This window comes from Electrophorus electricus, chromosome 8 (assembly GCF_041902795.1).
Source record: "Electrophorus electricus isolate QZ-2024a chromosome 8, ASM4190279v1, whole genome shotgun sequence".
Lineage (NCBI taxonomy): Eukaryota > Metazoa > Chordata > Actinopteri > Gymnotiformes > Gymnotidae > Electrophorus > Electrophorus electricus.
Window position 1 is genome coordinate 31173428 of NC_137504.1, and position 23751 is coordinate 31197178.

Below are 23751 nucleotides of genomic sequence, written 5' to 3' on the forward strand. Positions count from 1 at the left end.
ATGTTGGAAGCCTACGAGTAGACTTGTCTGCAGCAGTCTCTCTGTATTTCACTTACGTTTGTTACATATTGCTAGGCACTGGTTCTTTCACCGATCTAACTTATATTGCCTTTGCCTTCAAGGAGTGTTCAGAAATGAGATGAGATGACTTTGACCAATAAATTGGAAAGAAAACCGTGGAAGTCAACGAGTAGTCTTGTCCGCAAACAGTCTCCCTGTATTTCACTTACGTTTTAATATTGTGTGAGGTACTGGTTCTTTCAACGATCTACTTATATTGCCTTTGCCTTCAAGGAGTGTTCAGAAATGAGATGAGATGACTTTGACCAATAAATTGGAAAGAAAACCTTGGAAGTGAACAAGTAGTCTTGTCGGCAAACAGTCTCCCTGTATTTCACTTAAGTTTTAATATTGCGTGAGGTACTGGTTCTTTCAACGATCTACTTATATTACCTTTGCCTTCAAGGAGTGTTCAGAAACCTGACGGATATTGGTGTTTTCGTAACATAAAGGTACCGCTGGGAGTTGAACCCAGGATTTCCTGTTTACTAGCCAGGCGCTATGACCAGCTAAGCCACGCTACCCTTGCTTAAAAATTCCAGCAACACTATCAACAAAGATCAATTTTTGGGAGAACCCCATGCAGAACATCACTGCAGAAAAATTCAGATGCATGTCAGGCAAATGTCACAGCATCTACCAATAGCCGCAAATCACAGAAAAGGCAGTGACATATTGCCTTGGTCACGCTGCGTTACTCAGTCCGTTGGCTTGAAGGAGCATTCAAACCATTGGAATTAATCAAGACATTGATGTAATAGCGCAACAAATAAATTATTCACATTAGATCTGCACATACATAAAAACCTCACAATTATTTTGCAATTTCACAATATGCTGGCACGTCACTCTCTTTGCTAAGTTAATGAATTAGGGAAAGAGGAGTTACTGGTCCTTACAGAAAACATGTAATGAGAGACCTATATGAAATTTTAAGATTAAAAGTCTGAGATGACTTTGACCAACAAATTGAAAAGAAAATGTTGGAAGCCTACGAGTAGACTTGTCTGCAGCAGTCTCTCTGTATTTCACTTACGTTTGTTACATATTGCTAGGCACTGGTTCTTTCACCGATCTAACTTATATTGCCTTTGCCTTCAAGGAGTGTTCAGAAATGAGATGAGATGACTTTGACCGATAAATTGGAAAGAAAAGGTTGGAAGTGAACGAGTAGTCTTGTCTGCAGACAGTCTCTCTGTATTTCACTTACGTTTTAATATTGTGTGAGGTACTGGTTCTTTCAACGATCTACTTATGTTGCCTTTGCCTTCAAGGAGTGTTCAGAAATGAGATGAGATGACTTTGACCAATAAATTGGAAAGAAAACCTTGGAAGTCAACGAGTAGTCTTGCCTGCAAACAGTCTCCCTGTATTTCACTTACCTTTTAATATTGTGTGAGGTACTGGTTCTTTCAACGATCTAGTTATATTGCCTTTGCCTTCAAGGAGTGTTCAGAAACCTGACGGATATTGGTGTTTTCGTAACATAAAGGTACCGCTGGGAGTTGAACCCAGGACTTCCTGTTTACTAGACAGGCACTATGACCTGCTAAGCCACGGCACCCTTGCTTAAAAGCTCCAGCAACACTATCAACAAAGATCAATTTTTGGGAGAACCCCATGCAGAACATCACTGCAGAAAAATTCAGATGCATGTCAGGCAAATGTCACAGCATCTACCAATAGCCGCAAATCACAGAAAAAGCAGTGACATATTGCCTTGGTCAGGCTGCGCTACTCAGTCCGTTGGCTTGAAGGAGCATTCAAACCATTGGAATTAATCAAGACATTGATGTAATAGCGCAACAAATAAATAAATTATTCACATTAACTCTGCACATAGATAAAAACCTCACAATTATTTTGCAATTTCACAATATGCTGGCACGTCACTCTCTTTGCTAAGTTAATGAATTAGGGAAAGAGGAGTTACTGGTCCTTACAGAAAACATGTAATGAGAGACCTATATGAAATTTTAAGATTAAAAGTCTGAGATGACTTTGACCAACAAATTGAAAAGAAAATGTTGGAAGCCTACGAGTAGACTTGTCTGCAGCAGTCTCCGTATTTGACTTACGTTTGTTACATATTGCTAGGCACTGGTTCTTTCACCGATCTAACTTATATTGCCTTTGCCTTCAAGGAGTGTTCAGAAATGAGATGAGATGACTTTGACCGATAAATTGGAAAGAAAAGGTTGGAAGTGTACGAGTAGTCTTGTCAGCAGACAGTCTCTCTGTATTTCACTTACGTTTTAATATTGTGTGAGGTACAGGTTCTTTCAACGATCTACTTATGTTGCCTTTGCCTTCAAGAAGTGTTCAGAAATGAGATGAGATGACTTTGACCAATAAATTGGAAAGAAAACCTTGGAAGTCAACGAGTAGTCTTGTGCGCAAACAGTCTCCCTGTATTTCACTTACGTTTTAATATTGTGTGAGGTACTGGTTCTTTCAACGATCTACTTATACTGCCTTTGCCTTCAAGGAGTGTTCAGAAACCTGACGGATATTGGTGTTTTCGTAACATAAAGGTACCGCTGGGAGTTGAACCCAGGACTTCCTGTTTACTAGACAGGCGCTATGACCAGCTAAGCCACAGCACCCTTGCTTAAAGATTCCAGCAACACTATCAACAAAGATCAATTTTTGGGAGAACCCCATGCAGAACATCACTGCAGAAAAATTCAGATGCATGTCAGGAAAATGTCACAGCATTTACCAATAGCCACAAATCACAGAAAAGGCAGTGACATATTGCCTTGGTCACGCTGCGTTACTCAGTCCGTTGGCTTGAAGGAGCATTCAAACCATTGGAATTAATCAAGACATTGATGTAATAGCGCAACAAATAAATTATTCACATTAGATCTGCACATACATAAAAACCTCACAATTATTTTGCAATTTCACAATATGCTGGCACGTCACTCTCTTTGCTAAGTTAATGAATTAGGGAAAGAGGAGTTACTGGTCCTTACAGAAAACATGTAATGAGAGACCTATATGAAATTTTAAGATTAAAAGTCTGAGATGACTTTGACCAACAAATTGAAAAGAAAATGTTGGAAGCCTACGAGTAGACTTGTCTGCAGACAGTCTCTCTGTATTTGACTTACGTTTGTTACATATTGCTAGGCACTGGTTCTTTCACCGATCTAACTTATATTGCCTTTGCCTTCAAGGAGTGTTCAGAAATGAGATGAGATGACTTTGACCGATAAATTGGAAAGAAAAGGTTGGAAGTGAACGAGTAGTCTTGTCCGCAGACAGTCTCTCTGTATTTCACTTACGTTTTAATATTGTGTGAGGTACTGGTTCTTTCAACGATCTACTTATATTGCCTTTGCCTTCAAGGAGTGTTCAGAAACCTGACGGATATTGGTGTTTTCGTAACATAAAGGTACCGCTGGGAGTTGAACCCAGGACTTCCTGTTTACTAGACAGGCGCTATGACCAGCTAAGCCACGGCACCCTTGCTTAAAAATTCCAGCAACACTATCAACAAAGATCAATTTTTGGGAGAACCCCATGCAGAACATCACTGCAGAAAAATTCAGATGCATGTCAGGAAAATGTCACAGCATCTACCAATAGCCGCAAATCACAGAAAAGGCAGTGACATATTGCCTTGGTCACGCTGCGTTACTCAGTCCGTTGGCTTGAAGGAGCATTCAAACCGTTGGAATTAATCAAGACATTGATGTAATAGCGCAACAAATAAATTATTCACATTAGATCTGCACATACATAAAAACCTCACAATTATTTTGCAATTTCACAATATGCTGGCACGTCACTCTCTTTGCTAAGTTAATGAATTAGGGAAAGAGGCGTTACTGGTCCTTACAGAAAACATGTAATGAGAGACCTATATGAAATTTTAAGATTAAAAGTCTGAGATGACTTTGACCAACAAATTGAAAAGAAAATGTTGGAAGCCTACGAGTAGACTTGTCTGCAGCAGTCTCCGTATTTGACTTACGTTTGTTACATATTGCTAGGCACTGGTTCTTTCACCGATCTAACTTATATTGCCTTTGCCTTCAAGGAGTGTTCAGAAATGAGATGAGATGACTTTGACCGATAAATTGGAAAGAAAAGGTTGGAAGTGTACGAGTAGTCTTGTCAGCAGACAGTCTCTCTGTATTTCACTTACGTTTTAATATTGTGTGAGGTACAGGTTCTTTCAACGATCTACTTATGTTGCCTTTGCCTTCAAGAAGTGTTCAGAAATGAGATGAGATGACTTTGACCAATAAATTGGAAAGAAAACCTTGGAAGTCAACGAGTAGTCTTGTGCGCAAACAGTCTCCCTGTATTTCACTTACGTTTTAATATTGTGTGAGGTACTGGTTCTTTCAACGATCTACTTATATTGCCTTTGCCTTCAAGGAGTGTTCAGAAACCTGACGGATATTGGTGTTTTCGTAACATAAAGGTACCGCTGGGAGTTGAACCAAGGACTTCCTGTTTACTAGACAGGCGCTATGACCAGCTAAGCCACGGCACCCTTGCTTAAAGATTCCAGCAACACTATCAACAAAGATCAATTTTTGGGAGAACCCCATGCAGAACATCACTGCAGAAAAATTCAGATGCATGTCAGGAAAATGTCACAGCATTTACCAATAGCCACAAATCACAGAAAAGGCAGTGACATATTGCCTTGGTCACGCTGCGTTACTCAGTCCGTTGGCTTGAAGGAGCATTCAAACCATTGGAATTAATCAAGACATTGATGTAATAGCGCAACAAATAAATTATTCACATTAGATCTGCACATACATAAAAACCTCACAATTATTTTGCAATTTCACAATATGCTGGCACGTCACTCTCTTTGCTAAGTTAATGAATTAGGGAAAGAGGAGTTACTGGTCCTTACAGAAAACATGTAATGAGAGACCTATATGAAATTTTAAGATTAAAAGTCTGAGATGACTTTGACCAACAAATTGAAAAGAAAATGTTGGAAGCCTACGAGTAGACTTGTCTGCAGACAGTCTCTCTGTATTTGACTTACGTTTGTTACATATTGCTAGGCACTGGTTCTTTCACCGATCTAACTTATATTGCCTTTGCCTTCAAGGAGTGTTCAGAAATGAGATGAGATGACTTTGACCGATAAATTGGAAAGAAAAGGTTGGAAGTGAACGAGTAGTCTTGTCCGCAGACAGTCTCTCTGTATTTCACTTACGTTTTAATATTGTGTGAGGTACTGGTTCTTTCAACGATCTACTTATATTGCCTTTGCCTTCAAGGAGTGTTCAGAAACCTGACGGATATTGGTGTTTTCGTAACATAAAGGTACCGCTGGGAGTTGAACCCAGGACTTCCTGTTTACTAGACAGGCGCTATGACCAGCTAAGCCACGGCACCCTTGCTTAAAAATTCCAGCAACACTATCAACAAAGATCAATTTTTGGGAGAACCCCATGCAGAACATCACTGCAGAAAAATTCAGATGCATGTCAGGAAAATGTCACAGCATCTACCAATAGCCGCAAATCACAGAAAAGGCAGTGACATATTGCCTTGGTCACGCTGCGTTACTCAGTCCGTTGGCTTGAAGGAGCATTCAAACCGTTGGAATTAATCAAGACATTGATGTAATAGCGCAACAAATAAATTATTCACATTAGATCTGCACATACATAAAAACCTCACAATTATTTTGCAATTTCACAATATGTTGGCACGTCACTCTCTTTGCTAAGTTAATGAATTAGGGAAAGAGGAGTTACTGGTCCTTACAGAAAACATGCAATGAGAGACCTATATGAAATTTTAAGATTAAAAGTCTGAGATGACTTTGACCAACAAATTGAAAAGAAAATATTGGAAGCCTACGAGTAGACTTGTCTGCAGCAGTCTCTCTGTATTTCACTTACGTTTGTTACATATTGCTAGGCACTGGTTCTTTCACCGATCTAACTTATATTGCCTTTGCCTTCAAGGAGTGTTCAGAAATGAGATGAGATGACTTTGACCGATAAATTGGAAAGAAAAGGTTGGAAGTGTACGAGTAGTCTTGTCAGCAGACAGTCTCTCTGTATTTCACTTACGTTTTAATATTGTGTGAGGTACTGGTTCTTTCAACGATCTACTTATGTTGCCTTTGCCTTCAAGAAGTGTTCAGAAATGAGATGAGATGACTTTGACCAATAAATTGGAAAGAAAACCTTGGAAGTCAACGAGTAGTCTTGTGCGCAAACAGTCTCCCTGTATTTCACTTACGTTTTAATATTGTGTGAGGTACTGGTTCTTTCAACGATCTACTTATATTGCCTTTGCCTTCAAGGAGTGTTCAGAAACCTGACGGATATTGGTGTTTTCGTAACATAAAGGTACCGCTGGGAGTTGAACCCAGGACTTCCTGCTTACTAGACAGGAACTATGACCAGCTAAGCCACGGCACCCTTGCTTAAAAACTCCAGCAACACTATCAACAAAGATCAATTTTTGGGAGAACCCCATGCAGAACATCACTGCAGAAAAATTCAGATGCATGTCAGGAAAATGTCACAGCATCTACCAATAGCCGCAAATCACAGAAAAGGCAGTGACATATTGCCTTGGTCACGCTGCGTTACTCAGTCCGTTGGCTTGAAGGAGCATTCAAACCATTGGAATTAATCAAGACATTGATGTAATAGCGCAACAAATAAATTATTCACATTAGATCTGCACATACATAAAAACCTCACAATTATTTTGCAATTTCACAATATGCTGGCACGTCACTCTCTTTGCTAAGTTAATGAATTAGGGAAAGAGGAGTTACTGGTCCTTACAGAAAACATGCAATGAGAGACCTATATGAAATTTTAAGATTAAAAGTCTGAGATGACTTTGACCAACAAATTGAAAAGAAAATGTTGGAAGCCTACGAGTAGACTTGTCTGCAGCAGTCTCTCTGTATTTGACTTACGTTTGTTACATATTGCTAGGCACTGGTTCTTTCACCGATCTAACTTATATTGCCTTTGCCTTCAAGGAGTGTTCAGAAATGAGATGAGATGACTTTGACCGATAAATTGGAAAGAAAAGGTTGGAAGTGTATGAGTAGTCTTGTCAGCAGACAGTCTCTCTGTATTTCACTTACGTTTTAATATTGTGTGAGGTACTGGTTCTTTCAACGATCTACTTATGTTGCCTTTGCCTTCAAGAAGTGTTCAGAAATGAGATGAGATGACTTTGACCAATAAATTGGAAAGAAAACCTTGGAAGTCAACGAGTAGTCTTGTGCGCAAACAGTCTCCCTGTATTTCACTTACGTTTTAATATTGTGTGAGGTACTGGTTCTTTCAACGATCTACTTATATTGCCTTTGCCTTCAAGGAGTGTTCAGAAACCTGACGGATATTGGTGTTTTCGTAACATAAAGGTACCGCTGGGAGTTGAACCAAGGACTTCCTGTTTACTAGACAGGCGCTATGACCAGCTAAGCCACGGCACCCTTGCTTAAAGATTCCAGCAACACTATCAACAAAGATCAATTTTTGGGAGAACCCCATGCAGAACATCACTGCAGAAAAATTCAGATGCATGTCAGGAAAATGTCACAGCATTTACCAATAGCCACAAATCACAGAAAAGGCAGTGACATATTGCCTTGGTCACGCTGCGTTACTCAGTCCGTTGGCTTGAAGGAGCATTCAAACCATTGGAATTAATCAAGACATTGATGTAATAGCGCAACAAATAAATTATTCACATTAGATCTGCACATACATAAAAACCTCACAATTATTTTGCAATTTCACAATATGCTGGCACGTCACTCTCTTTGCTAAGTTAATGAATTAGGGAAAGAGGAGTTACTGGTCCTTACAGAAAACATGTAATGAGAGACCTATATGAAATTTTAAGATTAAAAGTCTGAGATGACTTTGACCAACAAATTGAAAAGAAAATGTTGGAAGCCTACGAGTAGACTTGTCTGCAGACAGTCTCTCTGTATTTGACTTACGTTTGTTACATATTGCTAGGCACTGGTTCTTTCACCGATCTAACTTATATTGCCTTTGCCTTCAAGGAGTGTTCAGAAATGAGATGAGATGACTTTGACCGATAAATTGGAAAGAAAAGGTTGGAAGTGAACGAGTAGTCTTGTCCGCAGACAGTCTCTCTGTATTTCACTTACGTTTTAATATTGTGTGAGGTACTGGTTCTTTCAACGATCTACTTATATTGCCTTTGCCTTCAAGGAGTGTTCAGAAACCTGACGGATATTGGTGTTTTCGTAACATAAAGGTACCGCTGGGAGTTGAACCCAGGACTTCCTGTTTACTAGACAGGCGCTATGACCAGCTAAGCCACGGCACCCTTGCTTAAAAATTCCAGCAACACTATCAACAAAGATCAATTTTTGGGAGAACCCCATGCAGAACATCACTGCAGAAAAATTCAGATGCATGTCAGGAAAATGTCACAGCATCTACCAATAGCCGCAAATCACAGAAAAGGCAGTGACATATTGCCTTGGTCACGCTGCGTTACTCAGTCCGTTGGCTTGAAGGAGCATTCAAACCGTTGGAATTAATCAAGACATTGATGTAATAGCGCAACAAATAAATTATTCACATTAGATCTGCACATACATAAAAACCTCACAATTATTTTGCAATTTCACAATATGTTGGCACGTCACTCTCTTTGCTAAGTTAATGAATTAGGGAAAGAGGAGTTACTGGTCCTTACAGAAAACATGCAATGAGAGACCTATATGAAATTTTAAGATTAAAAGTCTGAGATGACTTTGACCAACAAATTGAAAAGAAAATGTTGGAAGCCTACGAGTAGACTTGTCTGCAGCAGTCTCTCTGTATTTCACTTACGTTTGTTACATATTGCTAGGCACTGGTTCTTTCACCGATCTAACTTATATTGCCTTTGCCTTCAAGGAGTGTTCAGAAATGAGATGAGATGACTTTGACCGATAAATTGGAAAGAAAAGGTTGGAAGTGTACGAGTAGTCTTGTCAGCAGACAGTCTCTCTGTATTTCACTTACGTTTTAATATTGTGTGAGGTACTGGTTCTTTCAACGATCTACTTATGTTGCCTTTGCCTTCAAGAAGTGTTCAGAAATGAGATGAGATGACTTTGACCAATAAATTGGAAAGAAAACCTTGGAAGTCAACGAGTAGTCTTGTGCGCAAACAGTCTCCCTGTATTTCACTTACGTTTTAATATTGTGTGAGGTACTGGTTCTTTCAACGATCTACTTATATTGCCTTTGCCTTCAAGGAGTGTTCAGAAACCTGACGGATATTGGTGTTTTCGTAACATAAAGGTACCGCTGGGAGTTGAACCCAGGACTTCCTGCTTACTAGACAGGAACTATGACCAGCTAAGCCACGGCACCCTTGCTTAAAAACTCCAGCAACACTATCAACAAAGATCAATTTTTGGGAGAACCCCATGCAGAACATCACTGCAGAAAAATTCAGATGCATGTCAGGAAAATGTCACAGCATCTACCAATAGCCGCAAATCACAGAAAAGGCAGTGACATATTGCCTTGGTCACGCTGCGTTACTCAGTCCGTTGGCTTGAAGGAGCATTCAAACCATTGGAATTAATCAAGACATTGATGTAATAGCGCAACAAATAAATTATTCACATTAGATCTGCACATACATAAAAACCTCACAATTATTTTGCAATTTCACAATATGCTGGCACGTCACTCTCTTTGCTAAGTTAATGAATTAGGGAAAGAGGCGTTACTGGTCCTTACAGAAAACATGTAATGAGAGACCTATATGAAATTTTAAGATTAAAAGTCTGAGATGACTTTGACCAACAAATTGAAAAGAAAATGTTGGAAGCCTACGAGTAGACTTGTCTGCAGCAGTCTCTCTGTATTTGACTTACGTTTGTTACATATTGCTAGGCACTGGTTCTTTCACCGATCTAACTTATATTGCCTTTGCCTTCAAGGAGTGTTCAGAAATGAGATGAGATGACTTTGACCGATAAATTGGAAAGAAAAGGTTGGAAGTGAACGAGTAGTCTTGTCAGCAGACAGTCTCTCTGTATTTCACTTACGTTTTAATATTGTGTGAGGTACAGGTTCTTTCAACGATCTACTTATGTTGCCTTTGCCTTCAAGAAGTGTTCAGAAATGAGATGAGATGACTTTGACCAATAAATTGGAAAGAAAACCTTGGAAGTCAACGAGTAGTCTTGTGCGCAAACAGTCTCTCTGTATTTCACTTACGTTTTAATATTGTGTGAGGTACTGGTTCTTTCAACGATCTACTTATATTGCCTTTGCCTTCAAGGAGTGTTCAGAAACCTGACGGATATTGGTTGTTTTCGTAACATAAAGGTACCGCTGGGAGTTGAACCCAGCACTTCCTGTTTACTAGACAGGCGCTATGACCAGCTAAGCCACGGCACCCTTACTTAAAAATTCCAGCAACACTATCAACAAAGATCAATTTTTGGGAGAACCCCATGCAGAACATCACTGCAGAAAAATTCAGATGCATGTCAGGAAAATGTCACAGCATCTACCAATAGCCGCAAATCACAGAAAAGGCAGTGACATATTGCCTTGGTCACGCTGCGTTACTCAGTCCGTTGGCTTGAAGGAGCATTCAAACCATTGGAATTAATCAAGACATTGATGTAATAGCGCAACAAATAAATTATTCACATTAGATCTGCACATACATAAAAACCTCACAATTATTTTGCAATTTCACAATATGCTGGCACGTCACTCTCTTTGCTAAGTTAATGAATTAGGGAAAGAGGAGTTACTGGTCCTTACAGAAAACATGCAATGAGAGACCTATATGAAATTTTAAGATTAAAAGTCTGAGATGACTTTGACCAACAAATTGAAAAGAAAATGTTGGAAGCCTACGAGTAGACTTGTCTGCAGCAGTCTCTCTGTATTTGACTTACGTTTGTTACATATTGCTAGGCACTGGTTCTTTCACCGATCTAACTTATATTGCCTTTGCCTTCAAGGAGTGTTCAGAAATGAGATGAGATGACTTTGACCGATAAATTGGAAAGAAAAGGTTGGAAGTGTATGAGTAGTCTTGTCAGCAGACAGTCTCTCTGTATTTCACTTACGTTTTAATATTGTGTGAGGTACTGGTTCTTTCAACGATCTACTTATGTTGCCTTTGCCTTCAAGAAGTGTTCAGAAATGAGATGAGATGACTTTGACCAATAAATTGGAAAGAAAAGCTTGGAAGTCAACGAGTAGTCTTGTGCGCAAACAGTCTCCCTGTATTTCACTTACGTTTTAATATTGTGTGAGGTACTGGTTCTTTCAACGATCTACTTATATTGCCTTTGCCTTCAAGGAGTGTTCAGAAACCTGACGGATATTGGTGTTTTCGTAACATAAAGGTACCGCTGGGAGTTGAACCCAGGACTTCCTGTTTACTAGACAGGCGATATGACCAGCTAAGCCACGGCACCCTTGCTTAAAAATTCCAGCAACACTATCAACAAAGATCAATTTTTGGGAGAACCCCATGCAGAACATCACTGCAGAAAAATTCAGATCCATGTCAGGCAAATGTCACAGCATCTACCAATAGCCGCAAATCACAGAAAAGGCAGTGACATATTGCCTTGGTCACGCTGCGTTACTCAGTCCGTTGGCTTGAAGGAGCATTCAAACCATTGGAATTAATCAAGACATTGATGTAATAGCGCAACAAATAAATTATTCACATTAGATCTGCACATACATAAAAACCTCACAATTATTTTGCAATTTCACAATATGCTGGCACGTCACTCTCTTTGCTAAGTTAATGAATTAGGGAAAGAGGAGTTACTGTTCCTTACAGAAAACATGCAATGAGAGACCTATATGAAATTTTAAGATTAAAAGTCTGAGATGACTTTGAACAACAAATTGAAAAGAAAATGTTGGAAGCCTACGAGTATACTTGTCTGCAGCAGTCTCTCTGTATTTGACTTACGTTTGTTACATATTGCTAGGCACTGGTTCTTTCACCGATCTAACTTATATTGCCTTTGCCTTCAAGGAGTGTTCAGAAATGAGATGAGATGACTTTGACCGATAAATTGGAAAGAAAAGGTTGGAAGTGTACGAGTAGTCTTGTCAGCAGACAGTCTCTCTGTATTTCACTTACGTTTTAATATTGTGTGAGGTACTGGTTCTTTCAACGATCTACTTATGTTGCCTTTGCCTTCAAGAAGTGTTCAGAAATGAGATGAGATGACTTTGACCAATAAATTGGAAAGAAAACCTTGGAAGTCAACGAGTAGTCTTGTGCGCAAACAGTCTCCCTGTATTTCACTTATGTTTTAATATTGTGTGAGGTACTGGTTCTTTCAACGATCTACTTATATTGCCTTTGCCTTCAAGGAGTGTTCAGAAACCTGATGGATATTGGTGTTTTCGTAACATAAAGGTACCGCTGGGAGTTGAACCCAGGACTTCCTGTTTACTAGACAGGCGCTATGACCAGCTAAGCCACAGCACCCTTGCCTAAAAATTCCAGCAACACTATCAACAAAGATCAATTTTTGGGAGAACCCCATGCAGAACATCACTGCAGAAAAATTCAGATCCATGTCAGGCAAATGTCACAGCATCTACCAATAGCCGCAAATCACAGAAAAGGCAGTGACATATTGCCTTGGTCACGCTGCGTTACTCAGTCCGTTGGCTTGAAGGAGCATTCAAACCATTGGAATTAATCAAGACATTGATGTAATAGCGCAACAAATAAATTATTCACATTAGATCTGCACATACATAAAAACCTCACAATTATTTTGCAATTTCACAATATGCTGGCACGTCACTCTCTTTGCTAAGTTAATGAATTAGGGAAAGAGGAGTTACTGGTCCTTACAGAAAACATGCAATGAGAGACCTATATGAAATTTTAAGATTAAAAGTCTGAGATGACTTTGACCAACAAATTGAAAAGAAAATGTTGGAAGCCTACGAGTAGACTTGTCTGCAGCAGTCTCTCTGTATTTGACTTACGTTTGTTACATATTGCTAGGCACTGGTTCTTTCACCGATCTAACTTATATTGCCTTTGCCTTCAAGGAGTGTTCAGAAATGAGATGAGATGACTTTGACCGATAAATTGGAAAGAAAAGGTTGGAAGTGTATGAGTAGTCTTGTCAGCAGACAGTCTCTCTGTATTTCACTTACGTTTTAATATTGTGTGAGGTACTGGTTCTTTCAACGATCTACTTATGTTGCCTTTGCCTTCAAGAAGTGTTCAGAAATGAGATGAGATGACTTTGACCAATAAATTGGAAAGAAAAGCTTGGAAGTCAACGAGTAGTCTTGTGCGCAAACAGTCTCCCTGTATTTCACTTACGTTTTAATATTGTGTGAGGTACTGGTTCTTTCAACGATCTACTTATATTGCCTTTGCCTTCAAGGAGTGTTCAGAAACCTGACGGATATTGGTGTTTTCGTAACATAAAGGTACCGCTGGGAGTTGAACCCAGGACTTCCTGTTTACTAGACAGGCGCTATGACCAGCTAAGCCACGGCACCCTTGCTTAAAAATTCCAGCAACACTATCAACAAAGATCAATTTTTGGGAGAACCCCATGCAGAACATCACTGCAGAAAAATTCAGATCCATGTCAGGCAAATGTCACAGCATCTACCAATAGCCGCAAATCACAGAAAAGGCAGTGACATATTGCCTTGGTCACGCTGCGTTACTCAGTCCGTTGGCTTGAAGGAGCATTCAAACCATTGGAATTAATCAAGACATTGATGTAATAGCGCAACAAATAAATTATTCACATTAGATCTGCACATACATAAAAACCTCACAATTATTTTGCAATTTCACAATATGCTGGCACGTCACTCTCTTTGCTAAGTTAATGAATTAGGGAAAGAGGAGTTACTGTTCCTTACAGAAAACATGCAATGAGAGACCTATATGAAATTTTAAGATTAAAAGTCTGAGATGACTTTGAACAACAAATTGAAAAGAAAATGTTGGAAGCCTACGAGTAGACTTGTCTGCAGCAGTCTCTCTGTATTTGACTTACGTTTGTTACATATTGCTAGGCACTGGTTCTTTCACCGATCTAACTTATATTGCCTTTGCCTTCAAGGAGTGTTCAGAAATGAGATGAGATGACTTTGACCGATAAATTGGAAAGAAAAGGTTGGAAGTGTACGAGTAGTCTTGTCAGCAGACAGTCTCTCTGTATTTCACTTACGTTTTAATATTGTGTGAGGTACTGGTTCTTTCAACGATCTACTTATGTTGCCTTTGCCTTCAAGAAGTGTTCAGAAATGAGATGAGATGACTTTGACCAATAAATTGGAAAGAAAACCTTGGAAGTCAACGAGTAGTCTTGTGCGCAAACAGTCTCCCTGTATTTCACTTATGTTTTAATATTGTGTGAGGTACTGGTTCTTTCAACGATCTACTTATATTGCCTTTGCCTTCAAGGAGTGTTCAGAAACCTGATGGATATTGGTGTTTTCGTAACATAAAGGTACCGCTGGGAGTTGAACCCAGGACTTCCTGTTTACTAGACAGGCGCTATGACCAGCTAAGCCACGGCACCCTTGCCTAAAAATTCCAGCAACACTATCAACAAAGATCAATTTTTGGGAGAACCCCATGCAGAACATCACTGCAGAAAAATTCAGATCCATGTCAGGCAAATGTCACAGCATCTACCAATAGCCGCAAATCACAGAAAAGGCAGTGACATATTGCCTTGGTCACGCTGCGTTACTCAGTCCGTTGGCTTGAAGGAGCATTCAAACCATTGGAATTAATCAAGACATTGATGTAATAGCGCAACAAATAAATTATTCACATTAGATCTGCACATACATAAAAACCTCACAATTATTTTGCAATTTCACAATATGCTGGCACGTCACTCTCTTTGCTAAGTTAATGAATTAGGGAAAGAGGAGTTACTGGTCCTTACAGAAAACATGCAATGAGAGACCTATATGAAATTTTAAGATTAAAAGTCTGAGATGACTTTGACCAACAAATTGAAAAGAAAATGTTGGAAGCCTACGAGTAGACTTGTCTGCAGCAGTCTCTCTGTATTTGACTTACGTTTGTTACATATTGCTAGGCACTGGTTCTTTCACCGATCTAACTTATATTGCCTTTGCCTTCAAGGAGTGTTCAGAAATGAGATGAGATGACTTTGACCGATAAATTGGAAAGAAAAGGTTGGAAGTGTACGAGTAGTCTTGTCAGCAGACAGTCTCTCTGTATTTCACTTACGTTTTAATATTGTGTGAGGTACTGGTTCTTTCAACGATCTACTTATGTTGCCTTTGCCTTCAAGAAGTGTTCAGAAATGAGATGAGATGACTTTGACCAATAAATTGGAAAGAAAAGCTTGGAAGTCAACGAGTAGTCTTGTGCGCAAACAGTCTCCCTGTATTTCACTTACGTTTTAATATTGTGTGAGGTACTGGTTCTTTCAACGATCTACTTATATTGCCTTTGCCTTCAAGGAGTGTTCAGAAACCTGACGGATATTGGTGTTTTCGTAACATAAAGGTACCGCTGGGAGTTGAACCCAGGACTTCCTGTTTACTAGACAGGCGCTATGACCAGCTAAGCCACGGCACCTTTGCTTAAAAATTCCAGCAACACTATCAACAAAGATCAATTTTTGGGAGAACCCCATGCAGAACATCACTGCAGAAAAATTCAGATCCATGTCAGGCAAATGTCACAGCATCTACCAATAGCCGCAAATCACAGAAAAGGCAGTGACATATTGCCTTGGTCACGCTGCGTTACTCAGTCCGTTGGCTTGAAGGAGCATTCAAACCATTGGAATTAATCAAGACATTGATGTAATAGCGCAACAAATAAATTATTCACATTAGATCTGCACATACATAAAAACCTCACAATTATTTTGCAATTTCACAATATGCTGGCACGTCACTCTCTTTGCTAAGTTAATGAATTAGGGAAAGAGGAGTTACTGTTCCTTACAGAAAACATGCAATGAGAGACCTATATGAAATTTTAAGATTAAAAGTCTGAGATGACTTTGACCAACAAATTGAAAAGAAAATGTTGGAAGCCTACGAGTAGACTTGTCTACAGCAGTCTCTCTGTATTTGACTTACGTTTGTTACATATTGCTAGGCACTGGTTCTTTCACCGATCTAACTTATATTGCCTTTGCCTTCAAGGAGTGTTCAGAAATGAGATGAGATGACTTTGACCGATAAATTGGAAAGAAAAGGTTGGAAGTGTACGAGTAGTCTTGTCAGCAGACAGTCTCTCTGTATTTCACTTACGTTTTAATATTGTGTGAGGTACTGGTTCTTTCAACGATCTACTTATGTTGCCTTTGCCTTCAAGAAGTGTTCAGAAATGAGATGAGATGACTTTGACCAATAAATTGGAAAGAAAAGCTTGGAAGTCAACGAGTAGTCTTGTGCGCAAACAGTCTCCCTGTATTTCACTTACGTTTTAATATTGTGTGAGGTACTGGTTCTTTCAACGATCTACTTATATTGCCTTTGCCTTCAAGGAATGTTCAGAAACCTGTCGAATATTGGTGTTTTCGTAACATAAAGGTACCGCTGGGAGTTGAACCCAGGACTTCCTGTTTACTAGACAGGCGCTATGACCAGCTAAGCCACGGCACCTTTGCTTAAAAATTCCAGCAACACTATCAACAAAGATCAATTTTTGGGAGAACCCCATGCAGAACATCACTGCAGAAAAATTCAGATCCATGTCAGGCAAATGTCACAGCATCTACCAATAGCCGCAAATCACAGAAAAGGCAGTGACATATTGCCTTGGTCACGCTGCGTTACTCAGTCCGTTGGCTTGAAGGAGCATTCAAACCATTGGAATTAATCAAGACATTGATGTAATAGCGCAACAAATAAATTATTCACATTAGATCTGCACATACATAAAAACCTCACAATTATTTTGCAATTTCACAATATGCTGGCACGTCACTCTCTTTGCTAAGTTAATGAATTAGGGAAAGAGGAGTTACTGGTCCTTACAGAAAACATGCAATGAGAGACCTATATGAAATTTTAAGATTAAAAGTCTGAGATGACTTTGACCAACAAATTGAAAAGAAAATGTTGGAAGCCTACGAGTAGACTTGTCTGCAGCAGTCTCTCTGTATTTGACTAACGTTTGTTACATATTGCTAGGCACTGGTTCTTTCACCGATCTAACTTATATTGCCTTTGCCTTCAAGGAGTGTTCAGAAATGAGATGAGATGACTTTGACCGATAAATTGGAAAGAAAAGGTTGGAAGTGTACGAGTAGTCTTGTCAGCAGACAGTCTCTCTGTATTTCACTTACGTTTTAATATTGTGTGAGGTACTGGTTCTTTCAACGATCTACTTATGTTGCCTTTGCCTTCAAGAAGTGTTCAGAAATGAGATGAGATGACTTTGACCAATAAATTGGAAAGAAAAGCTTGGAAGTCAACGAGTAGTCTTGTGCGCAAACAGTCTCCCTGTATTTCACTTACGTTTTAATATTGTGTGAGGTACTGATTCTTTCAACGATCTACTTATATTGCCTTTGCCTTCAAGGAGTGTTCAGAAACCTGACGGATATTGGTGTTTTCGTAACATAAAGGTACCGCTGGGAGTTGAACCCAGGACTTTCTGTTTACTAGACAGGCGCTATGACCAGCTAAGCCACGGCACCTTTGCTTAAAAATTCCAGCAACACTATCAACAAAGATCAATTTTTGGGAGAACCCCATGCAGAACATCACTGCAGAAAAATTCAGATCCATGTCAGGCAAATGTCACAGCATCTACCAATAGCCGCAAATCACAGAAAAGGCAGTGACATATTGCCTTGGTCACGCTGCGTTACTCAGTCCGTTGGCTTGAAGGAGCATTCAAACCATTGGAATTAATCAAGACATTGATGTAATAGCGCAACAAATAAATTATTCACATTAGATCTGCACATACATAAAAACCTCACAATTATTTTGCAATTTCACAATATGCTGGCACGTCACTCTCTTTGCTAAGTTAATGAATTAGGGAAAGAGGAGTTACTGTTCCTTACAGAAAACATGCAATGAGAGACCTATATGAAATTTTAAGATTAAAAGTCTGAGATGACTTTGACCAACAAATTGAAAAGAAAATGTTGGAAGCCTACGAGTAGACTTGTCTACAGCAGTCTCTCTGTATTTGACTTACGTTTGTTACATATTGCTAGGCACTGGTTCTTTCACCGATCTAACTTATATTGCCTTTGCCTTCAAGGAGTGTTCAGAAATGAGATGAGATGACTTTGACCGATAAATTGGAAAGAAAAGGTTGGAAGTGTACGAGTAGTCTTGTCAGCAGACAGTCTCTCTGTATTTCACTTACGTTTTAATATTGTGTGAGGTACTGGTTCTTTCAACGATCTACTTATGTTGCCTTTGCCTTCAAGAAGTGTTCAGAAATGAGATGAGATGACTTTGACCAATAAATTGGAAAGAAAAGCTTGGAAGTCAACGAGTAGTCTTGTGCGCAAACAGTCTCCCTGTATTTCACTTACGTTTTAATATTGTGTGAGGTACTGGTTCTTTCAACGATCTACTTATATTGCCTTTGCCTTCAAGGAATGTTCAGAAACCTGTCGAATATTGGTGTTTTCGTAACATAAAGGTACCGCTGGGAGTTGAACCCAGGACTTCCTGTTTACTAGACAGGCGCTATGACCAGCTAAGCCACGGCACCTTTGCTTAAAAATTCCAGCAACACTATCAACAAAGATCAATTTTTGGGAGAACCCCATGCAGAACATCACTGCAGAAAAATTCAGATCCATGTCAGGCAAATGTCACAGCATCTACCAATAGCCGCAAATCACAGAAAAGGCAGTGACATATTGCCTTGGTCACGCTGCGTTACTCAGTCCGTTGGCTTGAAGGAGCATTCAAACCATTGGAATTAATCAAGACATTGATGTAATAGCGCAACAAATAAATTATTCACATTAGATCTGCACATACATAAAAACCTCACAATTATTTTGCAATTTCACAATATGCTGGCACGTCACTCTCTTTGCTAAGTTAATGAATTAGGGAAAGAGGAGTTACTGGTCCTTACAGAAAACATGCAATGAGAGACCTATATGAAATTTTAAGATTAAAAGTCTGAGATGACTTTGACCAACAAATTGAAAAGAAAATGTTGGAAGCCTACGAGTAGACTTGTCTGCAGCAGTCTCTCTGTATTTGACTAACGTTTGTTACATATTGCTAGGCACTGGTTCTTTCACCGATCTAACTTATATTGCCTTTGCCTTCAAGGAGTGTTCAGAAATGAGATGAGATGACTTTGACCGATAAATTGGAAAGAAAAGGTTGGAAGTGTACGAGTAGTCTTGTCAGCAGACAGTCTCTCTGTATTTCACTTACGTTTTAATATTGTGTGAGGTACTGGTTCTTTCAACGATCTACTTATGTTGCCTTTGCCTTCAAGAAGTGTTCAGAAATGAGATGAGATGACTTTGACCAATAAATTGGAAAGAAAAGCTTGGAAGTCAACGAGTAGTCTTGTGCGCAAACAGTCTCCCTGTATTTCACTTACGTTTTAATATTGTGTGAGGTACTGATTCTTTCAACGATCTACTTATATTGCCTTTGCCTTCAAGGAGTGTTCAGAAACCTGACGGATATTGGTGTTTTCGTAACATAAAGGTACCGCTGGGAGTTGAACCCAGGACTTCCTGTTTACTAGACAGGCGCTATGACCAGCTAAGCCACGGCACCTTTGCTTAAAAATTCCAGCAACACTATCAACAAAGATCAATTTTTGGGAGAACCCCATGCAGAACATCACTGCAGAAAAATTCAGATCCATGTCAGGCAAATGTCACAGCATCTACCAATAGCCGCAAATCACAGAAAAGGCAGTGACATATTGCCTTGGTCACGCTGCGTTACTCAGTCCGTTGGCTTGAAGGAGCATTCAAACCATTGGAATTAATCAAGACATTGATGTAATAGCGCAACAAATAAATTATTCACATTAGATCTGCACATACATAAAAACCTCACAATTATTTTGCAATTTCACAATATGCTGGCACGTCACTCTCTTTGCTAAGTTAATGAATTAGGGAAAGAGGAGTTACTGTTCCTTACAGAAAACATGCAATGAGAGACCTATATGAAATTTTAAGATTAAAAGTCTGAGATGACTTTGACCAACAAATTGAAAAGAAAATGTTGGAAGCCTACGAGTAGACTTGTCTACAGCAGTCTCTCTGTATTTGACTTACGTTTGTTACATATTGCTAGGCACTGGTTCTTTCACCGATCTAACTTATATTGCCTTTGCCTTCAAGGAGTGTTCAGAAATGAGATGAGATGACTTTGACCGATAAATTGGAAAGAAAAGGTTGGAAGTGTACGAGTAGTCTTGTCAGCAGACAGTCTCTCTGTATTTCACTTACGTTTTAATATTGTGTGAGGTACTGGTTCTTTCAACGATCTACTTATGTTGCCTTTGCCTTCAAGAAGTGTTCAGAAATGAGATGAGATGACTTTGACCAATAAATTGGAAAGAAAAGCTTGGAAGTCAACGAGTAGTCTTGTGCGCAAACAGTCTCCCTGTATTTCACTTACGTTTTAATATTGTGTGAGGTACTGGTTCTTTCAACGATCTACTTATATTGCCTTTGCCTTCAAGGAATGTTCAGAAACCTGTCGAATATTGGTGTTTTCGTAACATAAAGGTACCGCTGGGAGTTGAACCCAGGACTTCCTGTTTACTAGACAGGCGCTATGACCAGCTAAGCCACGGCACCTTTGCTTAAAAATTCCAGCAACACTATCAACAAAGATCAATTTTTGGGAGAACCCCATGCAGAACATCACTGCAGAAAAATTCAGATCCATGTCAGGCAAATGTCACAGCATCTACCAATAGCCGCAAATCACAGAAAAGGCAGTGACATATTGCCTTGGTCACGCTGCGTTACTCAGTCCGTTGGCTTGAAGGAGCATTCAAACCATTGGAATTAATCAAGACATTGATGTAATAGCGCAACAAATAAATTATTCACATTAGATCTGCACATACATAAAAACCTCACAATTATTTTGCAATTTCACAATATGCTGGCACGTCACTCTCTTTGCTAAGTTAATGAATTAGGGAAAGAGGAGTTACTGGTCCTTACAGAAAACATGCAATGAGAGACCTATATGAAATTTTAAGATTAAAAGTCTGAGATGACTTTGACCAACAAATTGAAAAGAAAATGTTGGAAGCCTACGAGTAGACTTGTCTGCAGCAGTCTCTCTGTATTTGACTAACGTTTGTTACATATTGCTAGGCACTGGTTCTTTCACCGATCTAACTTATATTGCCTTTGCCTTCAAGGAGTGTTCAGAAATGAGATGAGATGACTTTGACCGATAAATTGGAAAGAAAAGGTTGGAAGTGTACGAGTAGTCTTGTCAGCAGACAGTCTCTCTGTATTTCACTTACGTTTTAATATTGTGTGAGGTACTGGTTCTTTCAACGATCTACTTATGTTGCCTTTGCCTTCAAGAAGTGTTCAGAAATGAGATGAGATGACTTTGACCAATAAATTGGAAAGAAAAGCTTGGAAGTCAACGAGTAGTCTTGTGCGCAAACAGTCTCCCTGTATTTCACTTACGTTTTAATATTGTGTGAGGTACTGATTCTTTCAACGATCTACTTATATTGCCTTTGCCTTCAAGGAGTGTTCAGAAACCTGACGGATATTGGTGTTTTCGTAACATAAAGGTACCGCTGGGAGTTGAACCCAGGACTTCCTGTTTACTAGACAGGCGCTATGACCAGCTAAGCCACGGCACCTTTGCTTAAAAATTCCAGCAACACTATCAACAAAGATCAATTTTTGGGAGAACCCCATGCAGAACATCACTGCAGAAAAATTCAGATCCATGTCAGGCAAATGTCACAGCATCTACCAATAGCCGCAAATCACAGAAAAGGCAGTGACATATTGCCTTGGTCACGCTGCGTTACTCAGTCCGTTGGCTTGAAGGAGCATTCAAACCATTGGAATTAATCAAGACATTGATGTAATAGCGCAACAAATAAATTATTCACATTAGATCTGCACATACATAAAAACCTCACAATTATTTTGCAATTTCAAGATATGCTGGCACGTCACTCTCTTTGCAAAGTTAATGAATTAGGGAAAGAGGAGTTACTGGTCCTTACAGAAAACATGTAATGAGAGACCTATATGAAATTTTAAGATTAAAAGTCTGAGATGACTTTAATCAACAAATTGAAAAGAAAATGTTGGAAACCTACGAGTAGACTTGTCTGCAGGCAGTCTCTCTGTATTTGACTTACATTTGTTACATACTGCTAGGCACTGGTTCTTTCAACGATCTAACTTATATTGCCTTTGCCTTCAAGAAGTATTCAGAAATGAGATGAGATGACTTTGACCAATAAATTGGAAAGAAAACCTTGGAAGTCAACGAGTAGTCTTGTGTGCAGACAGCCTCTCTGTATTCGGCAACTTGAAAATATTCTGCCAGCATATTCCACTTGCTAAATGAATGAGCAGGAAGAAGCGCATGTTCTGCTTCTTAGAGAAAACAAGCTGTATGTCATCTGTGGAAAGTAACAGATTGACATACACCACAAGGATTAGGAAGGAACAAGTTCCTACGGAAGAGGATATTTGACTCTGGTGGGACTCGAACCCACAACCTTTGAATGGATTTTTATCTGTGCTTAGAAGTCCAATGCGCTATCCATTGCGCCACAGAGCCCACAAAGTCCTGGTTTTTGACATGCATTCATTATTTTGCATCTGAATACCATGTCGTAAAAAGTGGTTCGACAACGTAAAGGTACTGCTGGGACCTGATGCCCGAACTTCATGTTTACTAGGTAGGCATTATGACCAGCTAGAGCACAGCACCCTTTTGCTTAATCACTTAAACTCTTTGATGAGTACTTTCACCTTCCAGACTGGCAACAAAGGCAAGTTTTGGGGAGAAAACCAGTGTGTCAAAATACATTTGTATACCGGGCAAATGTCACAGCATCTACCCATAGCAGTAAATCACAGAAAAGGCAGTGACAAACAAATCAAGCAAATTAGATCTACCCAAACATAAAAACCTCACATTTATTTTGCAATCTCAATATATGCTGGCACATCACTGTCTTTGCTGACTTAATGAATTGGAGAAAGAGGAGTTACTTGTTTTTAGAAAAAAAGAAAAATGCAATAAGACACCTATAGGAAAGTTTAACATTAAAAGTCTGAGATGACTTTGACCAACAAATTGGAAGTCAATGAATAGACTTGTCTGCAGGCAGTCTCTCTGTAATTGACTTACGTTTGTTACATATTGCTAGGCACTGATTCTTTCAATGATCTAACTTATATTGCCTTTGCCTTCAAGGAGTGTTCAGAAACCTGACGGATATTGGTGTTTCCGTAAAATAAAGGTACCGCTGGGAGTTGAACCCAGGACTTCCTGTTTACTAGACAGGCGCTATGACCAGCTAAGCCACGGCACCCTTGCTTAAAAATTCCAGCAACACTATCAACAAAGATCAATTTTTGGGAGAACCCCATGCAGAACATCACTGCAGAAAAATTCAGATCCATGTCAGGCAAATGTCACAGCATCTACCAATAGCCGCAAATCACAGAAA

The 23751-nt window shown here is 39.3% G+C and overlaps 24 non-coding genes across 24 annotated transcripts; all 24 read right to left on the minus strand.

Annotated features, from left to right (window-relative positions):
- Positions 1-510: 510 nt before the first annotated feature.
- Positions 511-584, minus strand: trnat-agu (transfer RNA threonine (anticodon AGU)). The gene has a single exon. It is a non-coding gene; the product is annotated as a tRNA-Thr (tRNA).
- Positions 585-1550: 966 nt separating this feature from the next.
- On the minus strand, positions 1551-1624 carry trnat-agu (transfer RNA threonine (anticodon AGU)). The gene has a single exon. It is a non-coding gene; the product is annotated as a tRNA-Thr (tRNA).
- Positions 1625-2592: 968 nt separating this feature from the next.
- trnat-agu (transfer RNA threonine (anticodon AGU)) lies at positions 2593-2666 on the minus strand. The gene has a single exon. It is a non-coding gene; the product is annotated as a tRNA-Thr (tRNA).
- Positions 2667-3461: 795 nt separating this feature from the next.
- trnat-agu (transfer RNA threonine (anticodon AGU)) lies at positions 3462-3535 on the minus strand. The gene has a single exon. It is a non-coding gene; the product is annotated as a tRNA-Thr (tRNA).
- Positions 3536-4499: 964 nt separating this feature from the next.
- On the minus strand, positions 4500-4573 carry trnat-agu (transfer RNA threonine (anticodon AGU)). Its single transcript has one exon. It is a non-coding gene; the product is annotated as a tRNA-Thr (tRNA).
- Positions 4574-5368: 795 nt separating this feature from the next.
- Positions 5369-5442, minus strand: trnat-agu (transfer RNA threonine (anticodon AGU)). Its single transcript has one exon. It is a non-coding gene; the product is annotated as a tRNA-Thr (tRNA).
- A 966-nt stretch (positions 5443-6408) lies between these two features.
- Positions 6409-6482, minus strand: trnat-agu (transfer RNA threonine (anticodon AGU)). The gene has a single exon. It is a non-coding gene; the product is annotated as a tRNA-Thr (tRNA).
- A 966-nt stretch (positions 6483-7448) lies between these two features.
- Positions 7449-7522, minus strand: trnat-agu (transfer RNA threonine (anticodon AGU)). The gene has a single exon. It is a non-coding gene; the product is annotated as a tRNA-Thr (tRNA).
- Positions 7523-8317: 795 nt separating this feature from the next.
- trnat-agu (transfer RNA threonine (anticodon AGU)) lies at positions 8318-8391 on the minus strand. Its single transcript has one exon. It is a non-coding gene; the product is annotated as a tRNA-Thr (tRNA).
- Positions 8392-9357: 966 nt separating this feature from the next.
- trnat-agu (transfer RNA threonine (anticodon AGU)) lies at positions 9358-9431 on the minus strand. Its single transcript has one exon. It is a non-coding gene; the product is annotated as a tRNA-Thr (tRNA).
- Positions 9432-10398: 967 nt separating this feature from the next.
- Positions 10399-10472, minus strand: trnat-agu (transfer RNA threonine (anticodon AGU)). Its single transcript has one exon. It is a non-coding gene; the product is annotated as a tRNA-Thr (tRNA).
- A 966-nt stretch (positions 10473-11438) lies between these two features.
- Positions 11439-11512, minus strand: trnat-agu (transfer RNA threonine (anticodon AGU)). Its single transcript has one exon. It is a non-coding gene; the product is annotated as a tRNA-Thr (tRNA).
- A 966-nt stretch (positions 11513-12478) lies between these two features.
- trnat-agu (transfer RNA threonine (anticodon AGU)) lies at positions 12479-12552 on the minus strand. Its single transcript has one exon. It is a non-coding gene; the product is annotated as a tRNA-Thr (tRNA).
- A 966-nt stretch (positions 12553-13518) lies between these two features.
- trnat-agu (transfer RNA threonine (anticodon AGU)) lies at positions 13519-13592 on the minus strand. The gene has a single exon. It is a non-coding gene; the product is annotated as a tRNA-Thr (tRNA).
- Positions 13593-14558: 966 nt separating this feature from the next.
- On the minus strand, positions 14559-14632 carry trnat-agu (transfer RNA threonine (anticodon AGU)). The gene has a single exon. It is a non-coding gene; the product is annotated as a tRNA-Thr (tRNA).
- Positions 14633-15598: 966 nt separating this feature from the next.
- Positions 15599-15672, minus strand: trnat-agu (transfer RNA threonine (anticodon AGU)). The gene has a single exon. It is a non-coding gene; the product is annotated as a tRNA-Thr (tRNA).
- A 966-nt stretch (positions 15673-16638) lies between these two features.
- On the minus strand, positions 16639-16712 carry trnat-agu (transfer RNA threonine (anticodon AGU)). Its single transcript has one exon. It is a non-coding gene; the product is annotated as a tRNA-Thr (tRNA).
- A 966-nt stretch (positions 16713-17678) lies between these two features.
- On the minus strand, positions 17679-17752 carry trnat-agu (transfer RNA threonine (anticodon AGU)). The gene has a single exon. It is a non-coding gene; the product is annotated as a tRNA-Thr (tRNA).
- A 966-nt stretch (positions 17753-18718) lies between these two features.
- On the minus strand, positions 18719-18792 carry trnat-agu (transfer RNA threonine (anticodon AGU)). The gene has a single exon. It is a non-coding gene; the product is annotated as a tRNA-Thr (tRNA).
- Positions 18793-19758: 966 nt separating this feature from the next.
- trnat-agu (transfer RNA threonine (anticodon AGU)) lies at positions 19759-19832 on the minus strand. Its single transcript has one exon. It is a non-coding gene; the product is annotated as a tRNA-Thr (tRNA).
- A 966-nt stretch (positions 19833-20798) lies between these two features.
- trnat-agu (transfer RNA threonine (anticodon AGU)) lies at positions 20799-20872 on the minus strand. The gene has a single exon. It is a non-coding gene; the product is annotated as a tRNA-Thr (tRNA).
- Positions 20873-21838: 966 nt separating this feature from the next.
- On the minus strand, positions 21839-21912 carry trnat-agu (transfer RNA threonine (anticodon AGU)). Its single transcript has one exon. It is a non-coding gene; the product is annotated as a tRNA-Thr (tRNA).
- An 851-nt stretch (positions 21913-22763) lies between these two features.
- trnar-ucu (transfer RNA arginine (anticodon UCU)) lies at positions 22764-22853 on the minus strand. Its single transcript is given in 2 exon segments — positions 22764-22799; positions 22817-22853. It is a non-coding gene; the product is annotated as a tRNA-Arg (tRNA).
- Positions 22854-23539: 686 nt separating this feature from the next.
- trnat-agu (transfer RNA threonine (anticodon AGU)) lies at positions 23540-23613 on the minus strand. Its single transcript has one exon. It is a non-coding gene; the product is annotated as a tRNA-Thr (tRNA).
- Between the last annotated feature and the right edge of the window lie 138 nt (positions 23614-23751).